Source organism: Mesoplodon bidens (genome assembly GCF_964165515.1).
Source record: "Mesoplodon bidens genome assembly, chromosome: Y".
Lineage (NCBI taxonomy): Eukaryota > Metazoa > Chordata > Mammalia > Artiodactyla > Ziphiidae > Mesoplodon > Mesoplodon bidens.
In genome coordinates this window covers 40,156,937-40,181,829 of record NC_138180.1, presented here as the reverse complement: position 1 = coordinate 40,181,829, position 24,893 = coordinate 40,156,937, and the positions used below count along the sequence as shown (strand labels likewise).

The 24,893-nt window shown below is 43.8% G+C and overlaps 1 pseudogene across 1 annotated transcript; it reads right to left on the bottom strand.

The window, feature by feature from the left end:
* Window positions 1-1,877: 1,877 nt before the first annotated feature.
* Window positions 1,878-24,603, bottom strand: LOC308609728 (transcription termination factor 1-like; annotated as a pseudogene). Its single transcript has 11 exons — window positions 24,266-24,603; window positions 23,168-23,833; window positions 21,622-21,848; window positions 20,354-20,539; window positions 19,338-19,416; window positions 15,862-15,992; window positions 12,581-12,815; window positions 9,514-9,603; window positions 7,855-7,920; window positions 3,555-3,640; window positions 1,878-2,673 (listed from the first exon to the last, which is right to left on the bottom strand). The product of its transcript is annotated as a transcription termination factor 1-like (transcript).
* Window positions 24,604-24,893: the final 290 nt, after the last annotated feature.

The window sequence follows — 24,893 nt, the reverse complement described above, 5'->3', positions numbered from 1 at the left end:
TTAATTCCTCCGTTACTCTGTAATGCATCTCTATTTACACATTTTTTTTTTCTTTTTTGGCTGCACCACGTGGCATGTGGGATATTAGTTCCCCCAACAGGGATCGAACCTGTGCCCCCTGAATTGGAAGCAAGGTGTCTTAACCACTGGACCACCAGGAAGTCCCTAATTTTTTTTTACTGTTACAAAATTAAGAAGATAATATGTACACTTCTGAATGAAAAACAGTATATATTTTAGTTGATGATACTGTTTACCTTGTATGTTAAACAAATCTATCACTATCATTATTTTTTTTAATTTATCTATTTATTCATGGCTGTGTTGGGTCTTTGTTGTCATGCGTGGGCTTTCTCTAGCTGCTGCGAGCAGAGGCTGCTCTTTGTTGTGGTGCGTGGGCTTCTCATTGCAGTGGCTTCTCTTGTTGTGGAGCACGGGCTCTAGGAGCGTGGGCTTCGGTAGTTGTGACACACAGGCTCAGTAGTTGTGGCCTGCGGGCTCTAGAGCGCAGGCTCAGTAGTTGCGGTGCATGGGCTTAGTTGCTCTGTGGCATGTGGGATCTTCCCAGACCGGGGATTGAACCCATGTCCCCTGCATTGGCAGGCAGATTCTTAACCACTGCATCACCCGGGAAGTCCCTCATTATCATTCTTTAATTACTGCCTAATATTCCATTCTAGGAATACACCATCATATATAGTAAATTTCCTATGAAAGAACATTCATTTTTCTCGTTTCCATATTATAAATGTGCCATTCTTTTACACTAATTCTATTATTTCTTTAGGTCCTAGAAGTGAAATTGCTGGACCTCAGAATATGTACATTCTTAAGGCTTTGATGTATTCTACCGGATTGTCCTCCAAAAGGAACATGTAATTTATATTCCCATCAGCCTGAAGATTGGTATGTTTGACAGATAGAAGGAGGTGACTAAAGGCAAGATGCTTATTAAAAAGAAAATACTCATTTGTTCTGGGACTTCCCTGGTGGCGCAGTGGTTAAGAGTCCGCCTGCCAATGCAGGGGACATGGGTTCACCTCCTGGTCCAGGAAGATCCCACATGCTGCGGAGCAGCTAAGCCTGTGCGCCACAACTAATGAGCCCATGGGCCACAACTACTGAAGCCCACATACCTATAGCCCGTGCTCCACAACAAGAGAAGCAACCAGAGTGAGAAGCCCGTGCACTGAAATGAAGAGTAGCCCCTGCTCTCCGCAACCAGAGAAAGCCTCTGCAGCAACGGAGACCCAACACAGCCAAAAATAAAGTAATTAATTAACTTTTAAAAAGAAAATACTCATTTGTGCCCTGAATATTTATCGAGTGTCTATTATTTGCACAACACCATGATAGGTGCTGTGGAAATACTGGTGAATGAGGACTCCTAAACTTGTTTCTCTCTATTCTTCCTTCTCTGATGACGGCAAGCTTGGAAACATGTCTAGCTTTGTGGATGAATTAACCAACATCACACAGCATGATGCTACACTCAGGAGACAAGGGTGCTGCACCTTGGCCCAGAGGGTGGCCTCACTGTATGGGATATTGCTCACCCACACCTTCCTTTCTATGTTCTCCCCTGTACAGATGAGGCTAGAAGCCTGGGCACTTTATTCCCCTTGCCAGCAAGGGAAGTCTAACAGAGGCAGTTTTTCCAGAAGCAATGGAAGAGACTGCTGGATTCTTTGTTTTTTTCCAGTTAAACACCAGAAGAATTCTGTGACTGGCTTTGAGAGGGCATCTTGTATGAAAAATACTTATCTTTGAACACTAGAATCACACTCGGGAAGATGAGATATGCACACCATGACAGGCACATGGGAACCGAAACCAGCTTCCAGGAACACAAACGTCCCTGTACCACATACCTAATACGCACACACACTAAAATATACATCTAAACAACTGAAACACAGAAAAAAATGGCATGCATTATTAAAATTGTTAACATTCTCTGTTTTGCTGAATGCACGTATAGTTGAATCCACACCATGAAAATGTTCATTGGGGAATTCCCTGGCGGTCCAGGGTTTAGGACTCTGCGTTTTCACTGCCGAGGGCCTGGGTTCAATCCCCGGTGGGGAACTAAGATCCCATAAGCTATGTGGCACAGCCATAAAAAAAAAAAAAAAAAAAAAAAAAGAAAATGTTCCTTGGACATGACTACCCTCTGCTGCCATTAGAGGGACTTGGGATCCTGTTGTTGTATGAAAACCATTAGTTGTAAGTATTTTCAATATGATAATTTTCAATATAATAGCACAGAAAATATTAAATCAACTCATGTACTCGCCTTTCTTTTCACATTCAGACAAACTTGAATATGAAATGTGAATCAATTTTTAATGTTCCACAGTATGTTATTATTTTCATACCCTTCCTTTGGCTGTTGCACCTTCTTCAGTAAAATCAATAGTGGAAATAGCATTATTGACACGTACATAAACACAACCAGACCTAGAAAAATGGACAAGAGAGTATCAGCCGCTTAACATTGTTCATCTCCGTCTTCTCCCTCACTGTCATCGTCACAACAACAGATGTCTCGAAACAGGAAGACTGGCTTGGGGGTTGCCAGAGTCTGGATCTCAGTCCCGTTTTTCTCCATCTTCTTCTCTAATTTTTCTTTAAGCAACGGTAGACTAGTCTCATGAAGGTAGTCTATAATCTCTAAAGAAAAGAAACTGAATCTTGAGATGATCTGACAAAGCCTCTTCCCAAGGTCAAAGGACGGACGGCACAGATGATGACAATGCATTGTTACTGGCACTACTGTGTGCAAGACCTGGCTCTAACTGCTTTATTCATAGTCACTCATTCAATCCTCTCAAAAATGCTGTGAGGTAGGCACTATTGTTCACCCGTGTTTCAAATGAGGCATAAAGACATGAAGCTCATCCAAAGTCATAGAGTCAGGAGGGCGAAGCCAGGATTCAAACCCAGGAAGTGCTGTCCGCTGAAAGCAAGGAGCATTTTGTCACACACTGCAGGGTGCAGTGTTACCCGAACCAGTGGTTCCCAAACAATGATGCTGGGCAGGCCACTGGCGACTCATCTGTGAGCTTGTTAGAGAAAAATCTAGCCTCTGGACCCAGACTAGAGACTAGGATCGACTGGGTCTGGGATGAGACCCAGGTATGTATCTTTTTTCCCAAGTTCCCCACCTGACTCCGATAGTCCAGGTTTGGGAATTACATATGTAAACCACCTAAAAATGGCTGCAGAGAAGAAACTGTAACTCCAGTTTTTTGTGGATCAGTGTGTGTGCAGGCATGTGGTGTGAGCATGTGTGCTGTGCAATCCAGAAGCACTCGCAGCTCCTCACCCAGTGCTTGCTAAACGCCTGGCGGCCTGGTGACCACACTTCTCAAGCTCATTATCTCATTTAGTACTTTTGAAAGTCCTGTCAGGTAGGGGTTATAATTTGCCAATTTTTACCATTTTCCATTTGAAGAATCTGAGGTTCCCAAAAGTCACTACCCAAGGTCACACTACCAGCGTGTGTCCCCATATGCTGCGTTTTTAACTATTCAGATATCGAAAATACTGACCTGGAAAAGTCTTCTTCTGCCAAAACGGAACACAGGAAGCTTTCAGCTTATAAAACTTACTTTGGACATAAGATGGAGGAACACCCCTTTAGAAAGGAAAAGGTGTCAAAAAGTTAGTGGCAGTTTAAAAATTAATCATTTCAGTCCTGTGTACTAAGTGCATTGATTGAGGGGTGGTCTACAGACCTAAGCAGCTTTCTTAATCCTCATGTCTACACATGTGAGAAAAATAAGACACGTATGAAAAGCTATTGTTCATCTGGTTAAACACACACACACAAAAGGAAGAAAAACAGAAGTACAACAACACGGATTCTGTCTAAACTAGAATAATCTAAACTACCAGTTGAGAAGACAAGGTGTAACACTAGCTCACAGGGGCTGATGCTAACATTGTCTTCAGCCCCACCCTGAGGGCTCTCCGCAGAGCAACAAATAACCCTCACGACCACTCTGTGTGGGGCCTCCTATGCTTATCCCTCGTTTTGGAGATGGGGAACCCAAGAGAAGATGCCCAAGATCTTACAGTGAATAGGGGGGAAGGGCTGGGACTTCAATTGGGTCCACTCCAAATTCTACATTTTTGTTTCTTTTTTTTTTTGATATCAGTGTTTTTTAATGGAAGTATAGTTAATTTATAATGTGTTAGTTTCAAGGGTACAGGAGAAAGATTCAGTTGTATATATATATATATATATATACATATATAATTTTTTCAGATTTTTTTCCATTATAGATTATTACAAGATATTGAGTATAGTTCCCTGTGCTATACAGTAGGTCCTTATTGTTTATGTATTTTACATACTGTAGTGTGTATATGTTAATCCAAGCCTCCTAAGTTATCCCCCTACCTCCCGCCCGCTAACCCTTTGGTAACCATAAGTCTGTTCTCTATGTCTGTGAGTCTATTTGTGTTATGTAAGTAAGTTCATTTGTATCAGTTTTTTAAAGATTCCACATATAATTGATATCCTATGCTATTTGTCTTTCTCTGTGTGGCTTATTTCACTTAGTATGATCATCTCTAGGTCCATCCGTGTTGCTGCCAATGGCAACATTTCAGAAATCCTACACTCTTAACCACTACCTTCAGGCTAACTGTATATTTGTCACAATGCAAAAACAGGGGTCTGGATTTTTTACTTTACAAAGCTAAATAAAGTGGATGCTTACGATATTCTGGTGAGTCAAGTCCACTTTTCATTTACAATAAGTAGGACAGAAACAACCACATCTTAAATATTTCTTTAAAGTGAAAATCACTAACTTCACTTCCTGGGCACTCATTTCCTAAGCCACAAAAGCGTGGCATATTTGTTTCAGTAATTAATTAATCTAGTTGTTATATGATTAGTGGGAATAACTGGATCTGCTAGGTATGTGGAAGTACAAGATGGCTGGGCTCTCTCTGCCTCTTCATGGCAGCAGCTGCCCGCCACGTGTGCATGGCATGACACGCACTGTCTCCTTGCTGTCGTCCTCATCACGGTGCTGTTACAACGCTGCGCAGATGAGGAAACCGTGACGCAGAGGCAAGTGAGGGAATGACCTGCCCAAGGCTGGCTAAATTATGAGCAGAGTCCCAGGACTTGACGCCCGGTCCACCTGACTGCAAAGCCCAAGATCTAGGGCATCTATGCCTTCCCTCTTCCCACAGCACCCCACACACAGGTTGTTCTGCAGATCAAAGCTCAGGCTTCAAGAAGTAACAATAACTGACCTGGACATTTTCAAACGAAGTAGGTGTTACATCTCATTAGGTGGAGATGCTTTCTTTAAAATCCTGCCTAAACAATTCACAAGGGAGCCTTAACGAACCTGAAGAGATCGAACTTCTAATTTAATTATTTTCACTGTTTTAATTCGTTATTAAAACTTTGAGGATGTACTATTTCCAATGGTATTTGACTGGATGCCATGATGTCTGTTTTACAGCTTTGAGATTTCTAAACCTTAACCAGAACAATCAATATTTAAGTATATAATTCTACTTAAAATCATTAAAAACCCATTTTAATTTAAGAAATGTGATCTGTGGCAATGTCACAAGATACACAAACATTTATTGGAAAAGTCAGATTTTTCAAAAGGGGTTTGATATTACAAAGGGAGGGACCTGTCGACATGAATACTTCTTAGGATGGGAGTTGGTGGGGTACACAGCAGGACAGCCTTCCTTCAAAGCCCCTAACACCCTCCCCTCTCAGGGACCCACACCCAAGAGCTGGTGCCCCACCCCTGAGACGAGCTAGAAGAGGAAAGGGTTTGGAACCATGGGCATGTGTCTGTGACTCCCAACAGGGCCTGCCACGAAAAGATTCCAATTCTCCAAGTTAAAAAAAAAGGACTGATTGTTCTTTGTCCATAATCCCAAGGTGTAAATAACTAACCAGCAGAACCAGTTTACACCCTTCCTAATGGATCAGTGACAACCTCACGCCAGCAGCCACGTTTCTGAAAGGCAGCCAGGTTGTGGCAGCCCTGTTCCCCTCAGCACCCTTCCCGAACTAAAGGCCAGACAGTCCCTCAACATCCCCACCTCCCAAAGCCCACCAACCCCTGAGCCCTGTGATGCTCAACAGTTTGCATTGCTTAGAGGGACTGTGCTTTGCCAGCCAGCTCTCTGTTGCTTGGCCAGCAGTGAACTCAGGTCTTCAGAGTGATGGCCTCTCCTCCAGTGGCAGGAACTGATTGAAAATGCAAGGACCATAGCAATGAAGACAGACAGTGACAACCGATGAAATCTCACTCCTCAGAGGAGAAATGCAAAGGAACAGCACACCGAAACCACCGAGGCAAATCCAAAGAGGAACAGGAGCTTGATGTGGTCTCAAAATATCTCCCCGTGGCCGTTTCTTTTCACCAAGAGAAAAACTTACTTTTCTACAGTGGGGCAGTGTGACAGAGGCCGCCAGAGCCAGGGGATCAAAATCAGAACCACATGCCTCATGATGGGATGTGACCTGGTGACACAAACACAGCCTCCCCCGTGACTGATTCCCGTGTAAAATACAAAACCCGAATCTAACAGTGAAGAAGCGTCTGACAAACTCCCCAGCTGAGGCAAGTTCTCCACAATGACTAGCCTGTATTTTCCCACAATTTCAACATCGTAGAAGACAAAGGCATTAACAGATACACACTACTGTATATAGAATAGATAAACAACAAGGACCTAGTGTATAGCACAGGGGACTATATTCAATATCTTGTAATAACCTATAACGGAGGGACTTCCCTGGTGGTGCAGTGGCTAAGAATCTGCCTGCCACTGCAGGGGACATGGGTTCGAGCCCTGGTCCAGGAAGATCCCACATGCCGCAGAGCAACTAAGCCTGTGCACCACAACTACTGACCCTGTGCTCTAGAGCCCACGAGCCACAACTACTGAGCCCACGCGCCTAGAACCCGTGCTCCTCAACAAGAGAAGCCACCGTAATGAAAAGCCCATGAGCCGCAATGAAGAGTAGCCCCTGCTCGCCCCAACTAGAGAAAGCCCACACGCAGCAATGAAGACCTATCACAGCCAAAATTAAATAAATAAGATAATAAATAAATTTAAAAAAATCTATAACAGAAATCATTTTGCTGTACACCTGAAACATTGTAAATCAACTATACTCCAATAATTAAAAAAAAAGAAAAGAAAAGGCAGAACAACTCTGCTGTTTAGAAGACTCTAAGGAGACAGATCCTGGACTGGATCTTAAATCAGGGGGAAAGTGTTATAAAGGACAGGACTGGGACGCTGGGTGAAATTTGCATGGGGGCTGTGTTTTAGACAATAGTAGTGCATCAGTGTCAGGTGCCCTCAGTACGATCACTGTGCTGATGCAGAATAACAGCCTTGCTGAGGACATGGCGTCCACCACTAACACTGAAACGGTTAAGGGAAAGAATTCTGTTCCCTTGTAGAAGGGAGCGGGAAAGGGAGGGATGATAAAGTCAATGTGGCAAATGGTAAAAGGCTAATTATGGGCAAAGGGACCATGGGTTCTTCATCCCAGTCATAGCTGGTGTGCTCCATGAAGCTTTTAAGAGACTCTGCACACATTTCATTCACTCTTCTCAGGTGTCTTGGGGTGGAGGTGGTGGTTGGAGCGGAGGGAGGGCTGGTCTTATTTACCTGGTCTGGTACGTAGACAGGGTGTTCCCAATACATATATACACAAATACAATTTATAGATGAGTTCCATAAGCAGCAGGAATTTCAGTCCTGTTCTTCAAATCTGAGAGGCATTTATTAGAACTCCTCTCTGATTTTTTCATTAGATTAATATTAAACAAATGGCCTTACCCTATGGTGCTAGCAAGATCTTCCCAGTCTATTTCATTAACATCTTCCACATTTATTTCATTCAACCTATGAGAAAAAATAAAAATTAAGTTTTCAAGCCAAAAATCAACAGGATCCACATCTTCATGGGCTCACAGAATATTAAGAGCTGGAAGGCCTCAGCGTGTTCACCCCTGCTCCAGCTCCCCTGTTACACAGGCCCAGTGTCACTGGCATGCTAACCCAAGGTCAGCCCAAGGTCTTGGGGTGAGCTACAGACCAAAAAATCACCCTTCCTCCTCCTGAGCCCTTTGCATCTCCCACCAAGCCTAGTAAAAAACACAACTTCACAAGGAACTATATTAAATATGCTGTGATAAACCATAATAGAAAAGAATGAAATATGAAAAAGAATATATATATATGTATAACTGAGTCACTTTGCTGTATAGCAAAGGTTAAACACAACATTGTAAATCAACTATACTTCAATTAAAAAAAAAAAACACAGGGACTTCCCTGGTGGCACAGTGGTTAAGACTCCACACTCCCAATGCAGGGCGCACGGGTTCGATCCCTGGTCAGGGAACTAGATCCCACATGTATGCCACAACTAAGAGTCTGCATGCCACAACTAATGAACCTGCCTGCTGCAACTAAGACACGGCACAACCAAATAAATAAATACAATATTAAAAACCAACCAACCAAACAAACCAAAACACAACTTCACCATTCAATGTAGACACACAAGAGTAGTATACATGTGTACTCAGCACTTACTAAGTGACAAACACTGGGTTAAGACCTTGATACCCACTAATCCATTTACCCTCAACACCACCTGATGAAGCTAGGGGATTATGTCCTTTCCACAGGCCAGGAATCAGGGTTGAGAGCTCGGGTCATTGGCTCAAGGTTTCATGACTCATAGGTGGTACCCACATTGGAACCCAGGCCTGCCTGACGTGAGATGCCCTCCTTGGCTCTGCTAGTCTCTGCTGTCTCTGGTAGAGGAGAAAAACCCCAGCCAGGCCAGCGTGGAGAACGAGGAAGCCCACCAATGAAGGAGAAGCAGGCTTCCTGACAGAGCGCAAGAATAATGAAGCTGGACAGGGCGGCCAGAATCCAAAGGTTTCTTCTGCTCTTTGCTGTTCCTCATTGGACATGAGGCCAGGTCCACTAGACTCGCAGTCTTTGTAAAACAGTTCTGTGTCTCCCTGTCGATCAGGGGAGGGAGGACTCTGCACGGACCAGGAACTCAAAGACAAAACTAAAGACCAAGCAGCAGTGACGCCAACTAATGCATGCTAGAGAGCAGTAGGGCTCGGCCTGAAGTATTTACCTCCATTTTCCAATGGACAGAAGTAAGCAATGTCTATGTGAAAGCCTTAAAGACTCAAAGAGCTATGCTTATTGAGTGCATGCTACGTTTTGCATGCATTATTTCATTTCTTTGGCCAATAACACTAAGAGGCAGATACTGTTATTATCATCCTCATTTAAGATGAACAAACCAAGAACTAGAAAGGCAGGAAACACATCCAAGGTCATGCACGTAGAAAGTGCTGGAACAGGAATATGAACCGTGGTAATCTTACTGCAGATTCTGCTGTTTAACAATTACTCTTTGGCTAGAGAGGAAAACGGGTAAAATATCGTCACTTTCTATTTCTGTACCTTTCAATGAGGTTGATCTTGGCCTGTAGGGCATTAAGTCCCCGGTATACGTCCCGACCATTTGTCCTCTTCTTGGTTGGAATTTCCGTCCTACATTGAAAGAAAGAAAAACAGTTTATTTTCGGGGTAAAGTTTCCATTAAAATGTCCTTTGTTTTCCTCATTTAAATTGTCCTTATTCAGAACCACTTTATAACTTTTGCAACTCATCACAGCTAAGATTTACCACCATCAAGAATATACCTTTTTAGGGCTTCCCTGGTGGCGCAGTGGTTGAGAGTCCGCCTGCCGATGCAGGGGAAACGGGTTCGTGCCCCGGTCTGGGAAGATCCCACATGCCGCGGAGCGGCTGGGCCCGTGAGCCATGGCCGCTGGGCCTGTGCGTCCGGAGCCTGTGCTCCGCAATGGGAGAGGCCACAACAGTGAGAGGCCCACATACCGCAAAAAAAAAAAAAAAAAAAAAAAAAAAAAAAAAAAAAAAAAAAAAAAAAAGAATATACCTTTTTAAAAGTTTTTTAAAGTGGGAGAGGGTAAATAAAGAGATAGAAAGTTGATGGTTATTGAAAATGAGTGATGGATACAAGGAGTTCTAAGTTGGTGTGTGTTACACAATTTCCATAATAAACAGTATAATAAAAGGGAGGAAAAAAAAAGAATAAGCCTGCTTGCAGGTGCTAAAGGATGCTGTGTAGACTCAATTTATTTTTGCTTGTTTATCAAACAGAGAGATATTGCTCTTATTACCATTATAGCTGCTGAAACACCAAACTACACAGATTTACTAAAGTGATCAATGACTCCATGATTCCTCTAAGGCCCCAAGTTCAAGGCTGAGGGAAAGGGTTCCCTGAAGTTCCTAATGAGAAAAGCAGCCCAATTAAAAATATTTAAAAAGTGCTTCTCTTGAAGAGTGAAATCTGTCACAATCTGATGGACAGATCATGAGCTGTGACATTTACTTTCTTGAGCAGGGAGGTACATGAGGCACACACAGAGAAACTGAGAGTTTTTACTAATAGCCGCCCATGTTCACTGGTTTGAAATGTACCCGCTGATGCCATTTCAATGTTTCATGAAGTAAACCTATGCTCAGCATTCAAGTTTCCTACTTTTTTCTTCAAATTAAAAAAGAACCCTTGCATGTTATTTAATTATGCTGATTCTGAAGCACGGCTCCCCTTCATCATTTCCTTTTTAAGACACTGACATATCATCTTCCAACCGAGGCTTTATAACCCACTCCTTTTTTAAAAGTAATTAATTAATTAATTAATTATTTTTGGCTGTGTTGGGTCTTCATTGCTGAACGTGGGCTTTCTTTAGTTGTGGCGAGCAGGGGCTACACTTCATTGCGGTGCATGGGCTTCTCATTGCAGTGGCCTCTCTTGTCGCAGAGCACGGGCTCTAGGCAGGTGGGCTTCAGTAGTTGTGGCACACAGGCTCAGTAGTTATGGCTCACAGGCTCTAGAGTGCAGGCTCAGTAGTTGTGGCACACGGGCTTAGTTGCTCCACGGCATGTGGGATCTTACCAGGCCAGGGATCGAACCCGTGTCCCCTCCATTGGCAGGCGGATTCTTAACCACTGCACCACCAGGGAAGCCCCCACTCTTTTTTTTTTTTTTTCGGTACGCAGGCCTCTCACTGTTGTGGCCTCTCCCGTTGCAGAGCACAGGTTCTGGATGCACAGGCTCAGCAGCCATGGCTCACAGGCCTAGCCGCTCCACAGCATGTGGGATCTTCCTGGATCAGGGCACGAACCCATATCCCCTGCATCGGCAGGCAAACTCTCAACCACTGCACCACCAGAGAAGTCCCCACTCCTTTTTTTAAGCCTAAGATATAGGGGTAGAAAGGGCTCTGGTTCCTCCATATTACACACTTCCCCCCCAAAACATGATCTGTCCTTATTTCCTGAGGGTAGTCTTCTAGTAAGATAAATATTCTACAGCAGAACTGTAAGGTATATAAACAATACTCAGTATAATCTAGCAGTTTGCTTTTAACGTACAACATGCCCACTCTGGATTTCATTCTTCTTTAATGGTCAAGATGACGGAGCCCCCTTTATGCAGGATGATGGAGCCCCATTTATACAGGAGACCTGGGTCGTGGGCTGTAGAACCACTGCTTCAAGCTGTCATGTTGCAGCTGAAAGTTAGCTCGGAATCCCTCCAGGGCTGGGAAAAGCTACGTTGGGCAAAGAACATGCAGCAACATCTGGACCGAAACTACTTCTTCATGATGGATGTACCTAAAGATGTTCTAGGATGAAAGAGTATGACTGCCCTGCTTTGGATGAAGACAGAGGAACTGCTGAATTAGAAAGCAAAAGTAAAAAGGTGGAGGTATTACTGATCACTACACTTGTGATTTCCCTCCTAAATATCCAGACGTTAATTTTGTATTTCTTTCATGCTATAAGTAGGTAACAATCTTGTTTTATGAAGAAAGGGACAGAGTGAAGAAATCAGAAGTCAATATTCAATATTAAAAAGATTCAAGTTCTGTTTACAAAACAGAAACAGACTCACAGATACAGAAAACAAACTTATGGTTACCAAAGGGGAAAGCAGGCAGGAATAAATTTGAAATTGCAGATTAGCAGATACAAACTACTATATATAAAATAGATAAACAGCAAGGTCCTACTGTACAGCACAGGAAACTTTATTCACTATCTTGTAATAAGTTACATTGGAAAAGAATCAAAAAAAATAATATATATGCACAACGGAATCACTTAGTACACCAGAAACTAACACAACATTGTAAATCAACTCTACTTCAATTAAATAAATAAATAAATAGAATAAAAAGGTCCAAGTTCTTTATGAAGAAGCCACACAATGAATCAGGGGTGGTTAAATGCTAACTTAAATCAGCTTTCGATATTGAAGTGGTTGGAGCAGCGGATTAGAGAGGATCATTCTTGACCTACTGTAAGGCTTTCCACGTGGTAGTTACAGATATTCTTAGTAACCTCAGCAGTCCACCCCTCTCCGGAAGTTGCTGAGAGAGGGGCAGGGAATGCTTCTTGTTGAAATTTATGTAAGAAGCCTCAAACTTACCACTTACTTTGACACTGCATCCAATTCCTGGTTTCCACTTTTGCCTCCACTTCTACCCAGGATATGCCTTTGTACAGTTTTTCCCAAACAACTGACAGGTGACCTTCAGGATTCTCTTGGAGTTTAGAATCCATCTCGTTTAGCTCCTGGGGAGACATTTCCTTTAGAATCACTTCTTCAACAGCCTTGATTAGTTTCTGGGTGTCCATCTTGCTCCAAGCACCATGATTTCTTTCTGTTGACATAAAAGGATGGTCTTGAAGTTGCTCATCTATTTGCTTTCAAACACAATATTAACAACAAAATGATGATGAGGGGTATCTGTCATTTGACATCTCTCCAAACCCACAGAAGCTACAACACCAAGAGTGAACCCTAATGTGGACTGTGGACTCTGGGGGGTTAAGATGTGTCAAGGTAGCTTCACGGATTGTAACAAATGGACCACTCTGCTGGGGGGTGTTGAGAATGGGGGTGTGCCGTGCATGTGTAGGGCAGGAGATAAGTAGGAAGTCTTTGTACCTTCCTCTCACTTTACCTGTGAACCCAAAACTGCTCTAGAAAAATAGTCTTTTTTTCCCTTAATTTATTTATTTTCTTTATTTTTTTGGCTGTGTTGGGTCTTAGTTGCAGCACATGAGATCTTTGTTGAAGCACGTGGGATCTTTTGTTGCAGCGCAGGCTCTTTGTTATGGTGCACGGACTTCTCTCTAGTTGTGGCGTGTGAATTTTCTCCCTCTAGTTGTGGTGCATGGCCCCTGTAGTTTGTGGCATATGGGCTACAGGGTGCGTGAGCTCAACAGCTGTGGAACACGGGCTTAGCTGCCCCGCGGTATGTGGGATCTTAGTTCCCCGACCAGCATCCCCTGCATCTGAAGGAGGATTCTTTACCACTGGACCACCAGGGAAGTCCCAAAATAAAGCCTTTATAAACAAAAAGGTAAATCAGACACTTTTCAGAAGACAATGGGCAACATCTCAATTACACAAACATCAAACTATCAGTTATGCACTTCCCTGGTGGTGCAGTGGTTAAGAATCCGCCTGCCAGTTCAGGGGACACAGGTTCGAGCCCTGGTCCAGGAGGTTCCCACATGCCGGGGAGCAACTAAGCCCACGCGCCACAACTATTAAGTCTGTGCTCTAGAGTCCGTGTGTCAGAACTACTGAGCCCTTATGCCACAACTACTGAAGCCTGCGCACCTAGAGCCCGTGCTCTGCAACAAGAGAAGCCACGGCAATGAGAAGTCTGTACGCCACAACAAAGAGTAACTCCCGCTCGCCACAACTAGAACAAGCTCGCGCGCAGCAATGAAGCCCCAACGCAGCCAAACAAAACAAAACAAAACCAAAAAAACTATCAGTTACATGCAAATCAAAATGAAACTACGAAAGTGGCCATAGATTCCTTTTAAGGACCAATCACACTCACACACACATACACACACACACACATACACAACCAACTGCAAAGAAAAAAAATCCTTTCTTAATGCAATCTTGTTTTTATCTTCGAGAAAGCTGTTCTTCCTGTTTCTAAGAGTAATACCTACTGCAAGAAATTGTGAGGTTCCCAAACATTTAGTGGAAAGAGAATAACCAAACGACTTTCATGTTATATAAATAACTCTCCCCAAGAGTTTCTGGAGTGAAATTAACAGCTACAATGGCGTCACCACAGTACTTGATGAAGGCACCTGTGAATTTCTTTTTTTCTTTCTTTTTTTTACATATTGCACTCATTAAGCTATTTTTTTTAATTAAAAAAAAATATTTGGCTGTGTTCGGCCTTAGCTGCAGCACGTAGGACCTTCGTTGTGGCACACAGGTTTCTCTCTAGATGCAGAGTGTGGGCTTAGTTGCTCTGCAGCATGTGGGATCCTAGTTCCCTGACCAGGGATCAAACTCATGCCCTCTGAAGTGGAAAAGAGGATTCTTAACCACTGCACCACCAGGGAAGTCCCAGCACCTGTAAATTCCTAAAGCCAGTCCTTGGTGCAGGGCATCAAAAGCTTCTATGATTCGCTCTTCTTGTCTACATGCTCACAGTCATGCTAAGGAAGAGGCCGCAAGCTGGAAGGCTACAGATATCTTTGATCTTGCCTACAGAATGTTATTGTTACTATTTCCCCAATAACAATTTGGATGAATATTTAAAAATCAAGAGAATCCCAAGAGGGTTTTCCCTGGTAGGGCAGTGGTTAAGAATCCGCCTGCCAACGCAGGGGACACGGGCTCAATCCCTGGTCTGGGAAGATCCCACATGCCATGGAGCAACTAAGCCCATGCACCACAACTACTGAGCCTGCGCTCTAGAGCCCACGAGCCACAACTACTGAGCCCATGTGCCACATCTACTGAGCTTGCACTCTAGAGTCTGTGCGCCACAACTACTGAAGCCAGCGCACCTAGAGCCCATGCTCCACAGCAAGAGAAGCCACCACACTGAGAAGCCCGCACACTGCAACAAAGAGTAGCCCCCACTCACCGCAACTAGAGAAAGCCTGCTCACAGCAACGAAGACCCAACACAGCCATAAATAAATAAATAAATAAATTTATTTTAAAAAAGAGAGTCCCAAGAAAAAAAAGATCTTGATTTCACACACACGTGCAAATCCAGATGTTTGCTTTACTTCTTGGAAACTGGCAGAATTGGCTGTGCTGAGTCTTCGCGTGGCACCGGTGGCCAGAGTTGGTGGCACAAAAGGCGTGGTCTCCACCACCTCAGAGTTTACCACGTGCGGACATGCAGACGCCTTGCTGGGACCCGCTGCACGGCTCTGCCTGCAGGGCCGGAGCATGTGAGCCTCTGGGCTGAAGCTAACACCCACTAAGGACTGTCTTCTGAAAGCAACTGGGGACTTTTTAAGGTGAAGAATATAACCAAGGAAGCTTTTTATGAAAGAAGAGAACAGACAAGAGACGACTGACACTGGCTTTGGGAAACGTCCCTGACTAACAGGCCCTCCCTTTGATGGTTTCCCTGGTCACCTGGGGGAAAGGACCTTGGTGGCCCAGGTTCTCCTGCCCACCGGCTGAGTGGGTTTCAGTTTACCTGGCAGTTGGAGTCACACTGAAAGCTACTGACATAACGTGTGGCAGAAATCAGTCTGGTGAATAAAGGCTGCATCAATATGCATGAAGAAATAAATGAATCAGTAAGAGAATGGCTGAAAGAGTGATGACTCTCTCAGAAGACAGGCCTGCAGTGATGCCTGGGCCCTGGGCCACTGTGGGCTGATTTGTTCACCAAAGTGGGCTCTAGAGACCATGACTTACAACTGCTGATCTGGGAGAACTTCAGGGCCACAGAGAGGCTACTTCCAGACATCATCTCGCCAATCTTTCTCCAGTCGTTTCCATGGAGGGACTGGTATATCTTTAGCTTCTCGGTATCTCCTTTGCTATACCTTAGAGGAAGGGAAAACAGATCACAGCTAAGCGTTAACCACAAGCTTAAAACCACTATTCTCACTGCAGCACGCTGCGATGCTGGGAGAAGCCGTATAGGGCGGGCTGTCAGGAAACCTGCTCAGCGCAGTCCTACCAAGGTCCTGAGCCCAGATACTTCCTGTCTCGGCATCGCAACCATGAGCACCCTGTAAGTCAATCACCGCAGTCCCTGGCTCACTTACACAGAGGCCAGGGCAAATAATCTGATCATGCTATTCCCCAGCCAAATCCATAAAGGCTTCACACAATAAAACCCAAACTTCTGACTGTGCCTGCAAAGCTCGGTGCTCCCTAAGTTCAACCCTATTGGCCTTATCGGCCTTTCTCACCTCGAAGCCTCTGGACCTGGGGTGGGAATGGCCTCCCTCCACCGCTGGAAAGCTCCTGCAAGCTCTTCAGAAGCAGCTTAAATGGTGCATGTTCAGAGAGGGCTTCCCTGACCACCTGGTTGGAGGTGTCCTGCTGTCCTCTCCCACAGGACACTCTGCTGCTCTCTCACTGCCCCCGTCACCACTGGCAACTGTACGCTCGTGGCTTCCCTGGTTTATCTGACCCTTCGTCTAGGCCACCACTGGCCAATGGAAATATGAGCCACAGATGTCATTTAGAATTTTCTAGTGGTCAGGTGAAAATTAATTTTATTAATTTTTTTAAAGATAATTTATTGGCTCAGGCAATTGAAAAGTCCAGATACAAGTGGGCCCTAGGGTGAGCTTAATCCAGGAGCTCAGTCAAATCACCAAGGACCACTTCCCACCATTCCACTCTGCCTTCCATGTGTTTGGGGGTTTTATTTAGCGGCAGCATGCGGCATGTGGGATCTTAGTTCCCCAACCAAGGATCAAACCCACACCCCCTGCAGTGGAAGCACGGAGTCTTAACCACTGGACAACCAAGGAAGTCCCTAATTTTATTTAGTTTTAATGAATTAATAACATATCTTATTTAACTCAATATACTAAAAATGCAGCCATTTCAACATGTAATCCGAACCTAAAAGTATGAATGAGATACTTTACACTCTCTTCTCCACACCAAGCCTTCTAAGTCCATTGTATACTTCACTCTTCAGCGCATCTCAGCTTGGACTAACCACAGTTCAAGTGCTCCATGGCCACATGAGGCTGGTGGTCACATGGATGGACAGCACAGCTCTGGAGGGGAAGTCCTCGGAGGGTGGGGACCCTGTCAGTTTTCTACACTTTGGAACCCGGTAATGCTTGACAGACAACAGGTGCTCAATAAAGATGAGACAGGGACTTCCCTGGTGGCGCGGTGGTTAAGAACCTGCCTGCAAATGCAGGGGACATGGGTTCGATCCCTGGTCTGGGAAAATCCCACATGCTGTGGAGCAACTAAGCCTGTGCGCCACAACTACTGAGCCTGAGAGCCACAACTACTGAAGCCCGTGCGCCTAGAGCCCATGCTCCACAACAAGAGAAGCCACCGCCATGACAAGCCCACAAACTGCAACGAAGAGTAGGCCCTGCTCGCCACCACTAGAAAAAGCCCGTGTGCAACAACAAAGACCGAACACAGACAAAAATAAAAGATGTGACATTAAAAAAATAAATAAATAAACTTAAAAAAAAAAAAAAAAAAAAAAAAAAAAAGATGTGACAGATGCCTTAGCACAAATCGGTCACAGTTTAAGGAAGTTAAGAGGCAGCAATCCCACATAAAAGCAAATACATTAAAAGAAAAGAACTAAAGTGCACTATAATATATGCAGTTTTTGAGATTAAACATCTTAAATGTTTAAGGGAAAAAAAGCCATCATTATGACATTTTATAATTCCTTTTTGGTGGGAAGGAAGAGGGGTCAGAAGTGGTAGTTTATGTTATTACTAATGCAACACAAAAGCAGCCCTAATAAAATACTAACCATTTCTAACGAGGATGATCCACAACTACCGGGGGACAGTAAGATCCTAGCATTCTCAGAAATGGATCTAAAATGCAGAGCATGGTGAACAGAGATGCGAAATCCTTCACCATTAAGAATCAAGCTTTTTAGCAGTTTCCTTTATAAGGCAAGCAGGGTCTTCCTGAGATTTAAAACAAGACTTAAAAGTACCCTTGAAGCAACAAAAAAGAGGACATGAGAGAAAAACAGAGTGTACGAAAATGAGGAAACAGGTGTACTGACCTCCATGGCCCCTTGGAGCCTTACAATTCTTTGATTTTTGACTTTCTATGGCTTTTTCACTTAAGAGTTCCTTAAGTTGGAAACATACTTTAAGGGTAAATGGTCAGCACAACACAAGTAATATGGTACCAGTGAATGAACTTTATTATCAGAATGACAGACCTTCATTATTTGAAAAATGCCATTTCCCACAGTGATGTAACAGGTAGAAAAACAGGTTACCTCATTCATTTACCAAAAGCATCATTTTGGTCCCACTTAAAATGTCACCCTTAGTGAATTTCCTTAAAGTACATGGCGGGGGCTTGGGAAAAAGAGAGGGCAGGTTTCAGTCTGTGTGGAGGCGCCTTTCCTCTACTTCCAGTTTATTTCTTTTGGTAAAAATTTTTAAAAAGAAGCCGAGGTCATATCAATGTTACATTCTGATAGTACCTATGTCCTGATTCAAGATCACGGCGCTCAGTAGGACCCAACTGGCCGTGACAGATTCACTCCATCTGCCTCCTGGAAGTGAGATCAGTAGTTGAGCCCTAGGTGGCTGTCTGGGCCCTCAAAGGTAGGAGCTGATGCTTTCTCCCTCATCCCTTTGTCCTTAAGCAGAGTGCTTACCCACCACTGACGCTCAGTCTACATTTGATTTATTTGGAATGTTGGAAACAGAACATAATTGGGTATTTTATTTAGGAAAAAAGGGAGGACAGAAAGGCTACCGCCACATGAAGCTCTGCATTGATGTTACCGAATCACACTTAAATGACCTCACACAAGTGCTCACCCCCACCTTCAAATATTTACTGAAAACCCAAAGCACTGGGCTCAGTGCTGAAGGGCACACATCACACTGAGAAGGAATGTCTGTGTTCGCAAGGAGCTTACAACTTAGGAGACTGCTGAGAAAACTGCACGGGTGACGCTAAGAGGCAGCGCGTGGAGAATGCTACAATTGACAGCATAAAGTAAAAGCCAGGGATTTAGAAAGGGGAAGATGACAGAAGATTTATTCAAGAGGTGGAAACTGAAAGGGTCTTTGGAGACATACACCTGACGGCACATCTGGTTTCACACACGAAACTCTTCACGATTTTGTTGTGTACGTTTTGATTTACAGTATCAGCAAAGACTAGAGAAATGTTCTGCTCAAGTTTTTTCTTACCTGCCTTTGTAATTGTTGACATCAAACATCTTCTTTGCTCGACAGTATATGAGTTTCCAGGGCCAGGCAATGCCCTTACCTAAAGTCGGAAGAGAGGTGGTCAGAGGGACAACCGGAGCGTGGCATGAAACACAGTCGCAATTATAAAAGAAACCCAGAAGGGCCCCTTTTTACAGCACACGCTATCCTAGACCCCAGGTGGAGGGTGCGGTTTCCTATGTCCTGCAGAAAGCCGTCTTGGGGAGCAGACATACAAAATCCCCAGTTTCCGTGGCCATCTCTGGAAACTAGATGCTTAGTATGTAGGGGCTCTAGCTTCTGTTCTGCTAAATTCACGGAAAAGACCCTTATTAGGCAAAGAGCTTTTACCGTAATCTGGAGGTGGAGGACACACTCCAGCAGCTCCCCATAAGATAAACAAAAAAACTTTGCAATTGAATAAGCTTCTTCCTGCTTTGCCACTCTAAAGATGAAAGGATCCCCCAGCAGGGGCTCACTGTTCTGTTTTCCTTTGTGCATTTCACCTAAGAAATTATCCTCTTTAAATTCAAGAGAGATTTTTTTTTCCAGTCCAAACCTACATTGCTTCGTGACCTTCTAACTTCCCCAGGATATCTCCAAGAGGAAGGTTCCAGCTCAAAGCGCAAAAATGGCTCTACTTAAAAAAACGTCTGAGACTCTGGTGTATACCAGAGTACTTTGTGCAGTGTATGCAAAAAATACACAATAGAGGTCAAGAAGAGAAACCAAAACCGTAATTGTTACCAAGTAGGAAAGCTGGAAGCTGATCATCTAATTTGTTAGAAAATCTGTAAAAGCACTATCCTTGGGAGACGTGAACACATTCCAAATCCCTGAACGTATAGGCTGGCAATAAAAATACTATTAACGTAGCAGCGGCTAACATGCACTGCATGTACTGGACGGGCCAGGCATTGTGTTCAATACTCACCATGGTTATCTGTGCAAGGCTGGAAGGCTACAGATGGTCAAAGAGGCCACAGTTCTAAACTTACCAACGTGCAATCTAAACGAGTACTTTCTTTTTAAGTCGGTGATTAGAGATTTCTCCTCTGGGTATCTGTCTGTGTACAGCAGCTTGTCTGCATTCTCGATTCCTGTCAGAGACAGAAATTCTCGCACATTTTTCTCTAACTGCTTATTTTCCTTCACGGAAATCTTGCCAAATTTAATAGCGACACCTAGGATTTGGGGAAGGAGAAAAAGGTACACAACTGTCAACAATGAATGAAAGCGAACCACCATTTTGTCTTTAGCAATCACAACAGCACCCGTCAGCTCCTCCCCACCTATCGGGGAGCAGCCCCTGCTTGTGCCCTTGACATTGGCTCTCCTGCAGAGTTCGGCCAAAGCCACACTGTCCTCCCAAAGTCTTCCCTGGCCATCCTACTCCAATGTGACCTTTCTTGTGTCATCAATTCCTTTTTACACAGTTATTTAAGAAATAAATTAACAGTAATAGATATTCATTAAAAATTCAAACAGTGTTGAAATAAAAGTTTAAAAGAAGCGCCCCCCCCCACTTCACTATCCTCTGCCCCTCCTCCCCCCAAGGCAGTGCTGGGAACTGGGTGGCACAAACATGAACATGTATATTCTCTACGAATATATGTTGGGGGGAGGTGGGGACAATGTCACTGCAATTTACGTTCTATTCCTCGTCATAACTCAAAGCACTCAAGTCTCATTATTATTGACTGCATTACACAGTACATTTTCCTAATCTTAAACTTATTTTAAAAACCTTTTATCACTTGCAGTACACAACCTTACATTTGTAGTTCATTCTGAAACCCAATAAGCTTTCTGGGAGGTTCTTGTAACACAGTGAAATCAAGAAGGAGACCAAGCTGGGTGTTGCCTGAAGCCATGCCCACTACAACCAGCTCACCCTCAAATTAATATCCTTGAAATTACACCTCATCAAAGCTGATGATGTTGATATGTGTGTTTTAATTTGATTTCACTTGTGCCCCCCTCCCAGTGTCTCAACCACTTAACCTCCTCCCCCTCTTCTTCCGGGCTTGATCTTCTAGTCTGTGGATCACCCGTTTTTCCTCGCCTCCCCTACAGAGGAGGAAAACTAGTGCACTTCAGTTTGGTAATTTTACAGTGCAGATAATGATTCTGGAAGGAGATAAAGCTGAAAGTAGCTAAGGGATGCTCTTTGTGAATCTATAAATATGAACCACTCACAAAAGAAAGTCAGGGCTAGTTACGCATATAGAAAAGTTCAACAAATATTCAAGTCCCACAAGCTTACCCTGGGCTTTAAATTCTTTAAAGCGTCCCAAGTCATCCCCATATATTCACTTAATTGTAGTGGCAGCCCTCTCCTTGATATCAGGGAGGAACTCCTGGAGCTGCCTCACAGTGGAATCCAAATCCACGTCTGAATTATCTGAATCTCTCGAATCTTCAGATAAATATTTCGTTTCAGGATCTTTAGCCGACTCCAAATTGCTTTCTTCTTCATTTGTGGGTTCTAATCTAAGGAGAAAAACTGGATTGATTAACACTGACAGGTCACGTGCCCTAATGGCTTTCAGATTCTTTCCTTACAGTGACTCTCCCTTTGACTACGACAGCATTAAAGCTGGAAGGGATCTTGGAGTTGATTCCGTCTGTGATGTCTGAACTCTTTAATGTAGCTTTACTAACTTGGATACACCTCAGAGGCTGCCTGGAAGGTAAACATGTCGCCTTAAGCCCTATTTCCACCAGGCATTGCTTATGTTACTATTTCTCAACTGTATTGTTTCAGATATTGACTTCCTCATAAGCTCAGCCCTCTTCTACACCCATGGATACTCAAGACACCTCCCCCCCACCAATGAGTTGTTTTATAATAATGGTTACTAATTAGTTAAGTCAATATTCAGGGTTTACATCGTTACAATTGCTTCCTTGCAGTTAACAATGGCCACATATTTTCCCCTTGGCAGTATAAAGAAAACATAGTCTTCTATGTATCTATCACTAATTCATTCCCACAGACTTTCTGCCAGATGTGCAAAGGTGTTCTTAGCCAAGGGCATCAGCTAACCACCCAGACAGGAAACTGAAACAAAACAAAAACAAAAACAAAACTGTACGCATTTGTCTGAGCAAAGGGTCAACAGCTTTCACAGGTCCACAGCCCCATACAAGTTAAGAACCACAGGCCGAGAACATTCCTGCATCATTATCAGTGATCTAAAAATGTCCCCAAAGAGAGGGCACAGAGAATGATGTGAGTTGGGCCCTCTGCCATTTAACTTCTATGTGAAACTATTTTAAGCCAGGACAATCTAGAACGTCACAGAGTAGAAAAGGGGAGAAAACCTGTCCTAACTCCCAGGAACTGAAATAAAGTGCTTCAAAAAAATTCCTGCATCTATTCATCAGCCAGTATACTTAAATGATAATTATATAAAGAACGATATCTAAGTTTCTTTTATTAGGGAGAACCCTAAGTCTAGTTTTTTTCCTGTTCTGTAGCATTCTAAGTTCTCTGATCCTTTCTCCTCTCTCTGTACATATAGACAAGGTAATTGTGGGGTCTTAAAATTCTTTTTAAACTTATACATAGAATTTCGGGGCTGGAATAATTCTTAGTGAAAACAGACTGTAACTGCCTTATTTTGTACATGAAGAACGCAAGGTACCTGCCAAGTTACTCAGTTAAATGTGCACAACATCCTATACATTCGATGGTCTATCTCTTTATGATTTCTGCCACTTCCTATGGCCGTGCTGAACAAAGAGGTAACGGGCAGACTTCACACCCAAGACGCACACCATCAGAAGGCTCTACACCCACACGTTACCTCTGCACCTCTTCCGAACAGGCCTGGGGTTTCTCCTCTTGTGGCCTGGGTTTCACACTTTCTTCAATCAAGGTACCAGTACCTTCCACTGAATCAAAGCGCGTGTCCTCAGAGCTCGTCCTGAGCACTGAACACTCACCAGCAGGTGCCACGGCAGTATCAACAGAAGATCTTCTCTTCCTTTTCTTAGACTTTTTCTTAAGGCCACTGGACTCCTGATTGCCCCCTGCAGTCCCGACCTCACCAATCACTTGAGATCCCTCTGAGTATATGTTCTCAGCGCTCTCAGGCGCAGGCAAGGCCTCGAATTCCTGGTCACTTGGAAGCTTCCTCTTTCTTGTCTTAGACTTGCTTTGATCTGCAGACACTGGTAGTTGTGCGATTTCACCTTCTTGGCCCATGGGAGGCTGGGGTTCCTGCTCTTGGGATTCTGATCTGGGCAGGGTGATGCTTGCACCCAGACTCTCCTGGACAGCATCACAGGACCTGACTTTCCTCCGATGTTTTTTTATGCTTTTTCCCCCGAACTTTATCATGCAGTTCTGACTCATTTTCACGTGACTTAGTAACTAAATGTGCTTCAGGCAATTTTGTTGACTTTTGCCGCTTGCTTACATCAATGTAAATGACATCGACATGCTTTCTAAAATTCTTGGGTGTGTTCACAATGTTTTCTTTTTTTTTAATTCTGTCTCAATTATCCTTTATTTGTAGTTTACCTTGAATTACTCTGGTAACCTATTGAGGTTTTTTTTTTTTTCTCTCTCCAATTCGCGCTGTCTCGGCGCACGTACGTGTCACCAGCTCTTTTTTTTTTTTAAATGTATGGCTGTGTTGGGTTGGGTCTTCGTTTCTGTGAGAGGGCTTTCTCCAGTTGTGGCAAGTGGGGGCCACTCCTCATCGTGGTGCGCGGGCCTCTCACTATCGCGGCCTCTCCCGTTGCGGAGCACAGGCTCCAGACGCGCAGGCTCAGCAATTGCGGCTCACGGGGCCAGCCGCTCCGCGGCATGTGGGATCCTCCCAGACCAGGGCTCGAAACCATGTGTCCGGCATTGGCAGGCGGACGCTCAACCACTGCGCCACCAGGGAAGCCCCCACAATGTTTTCTTTATCCACCAGGATGTACACAATACCTGTTTCCTTATAGACTCCCAAAGCACCTTTTCTTCTCTTTTTATTCTTTTTCGGTATAGAAGTGGTCTTTTCAGGCTCATCACACATTTCTGATTGTTTCAAAGCAGAAGAAACAAGATGCTGGGCATCCTTTCTCTTTTTTTTTTACCCTTAGTTATGTCAGCCGGTTCCTTTGCCAGGGAGGAGTCTCTGAATCTTTCATGGGGATGCCTCCCATGTCTCTCCTTATGTACAGAATGCTTGATCTTTTTCTAGACGAAAACTGGAGTGTGGATTTCCAATCTGCTTGATCCTCCTTCCATTTTACTCCTATAGGGAAACAGAACCACATGGTTTATTTTTGCAGAGCATTTTAAACATTAGCCTCAGGAGGAAAAAAAAAATCACACAAAAACGAAACTGCAGGACAAATGGCAAGCCTGGAGTCATGATTATAAGTTTTCCATTATTCTAAATGTGTAGCAAGCTCACTGTAATTCACTTGTCTGGTTCCATTGCCTTTATGATATGGAAAAAATATAGTTAATTGAGAACAGTGCTCTGCCATGATCGGGCCCTTGTTCCCCCACGGCCTCATCTTCTACCTCTCCTC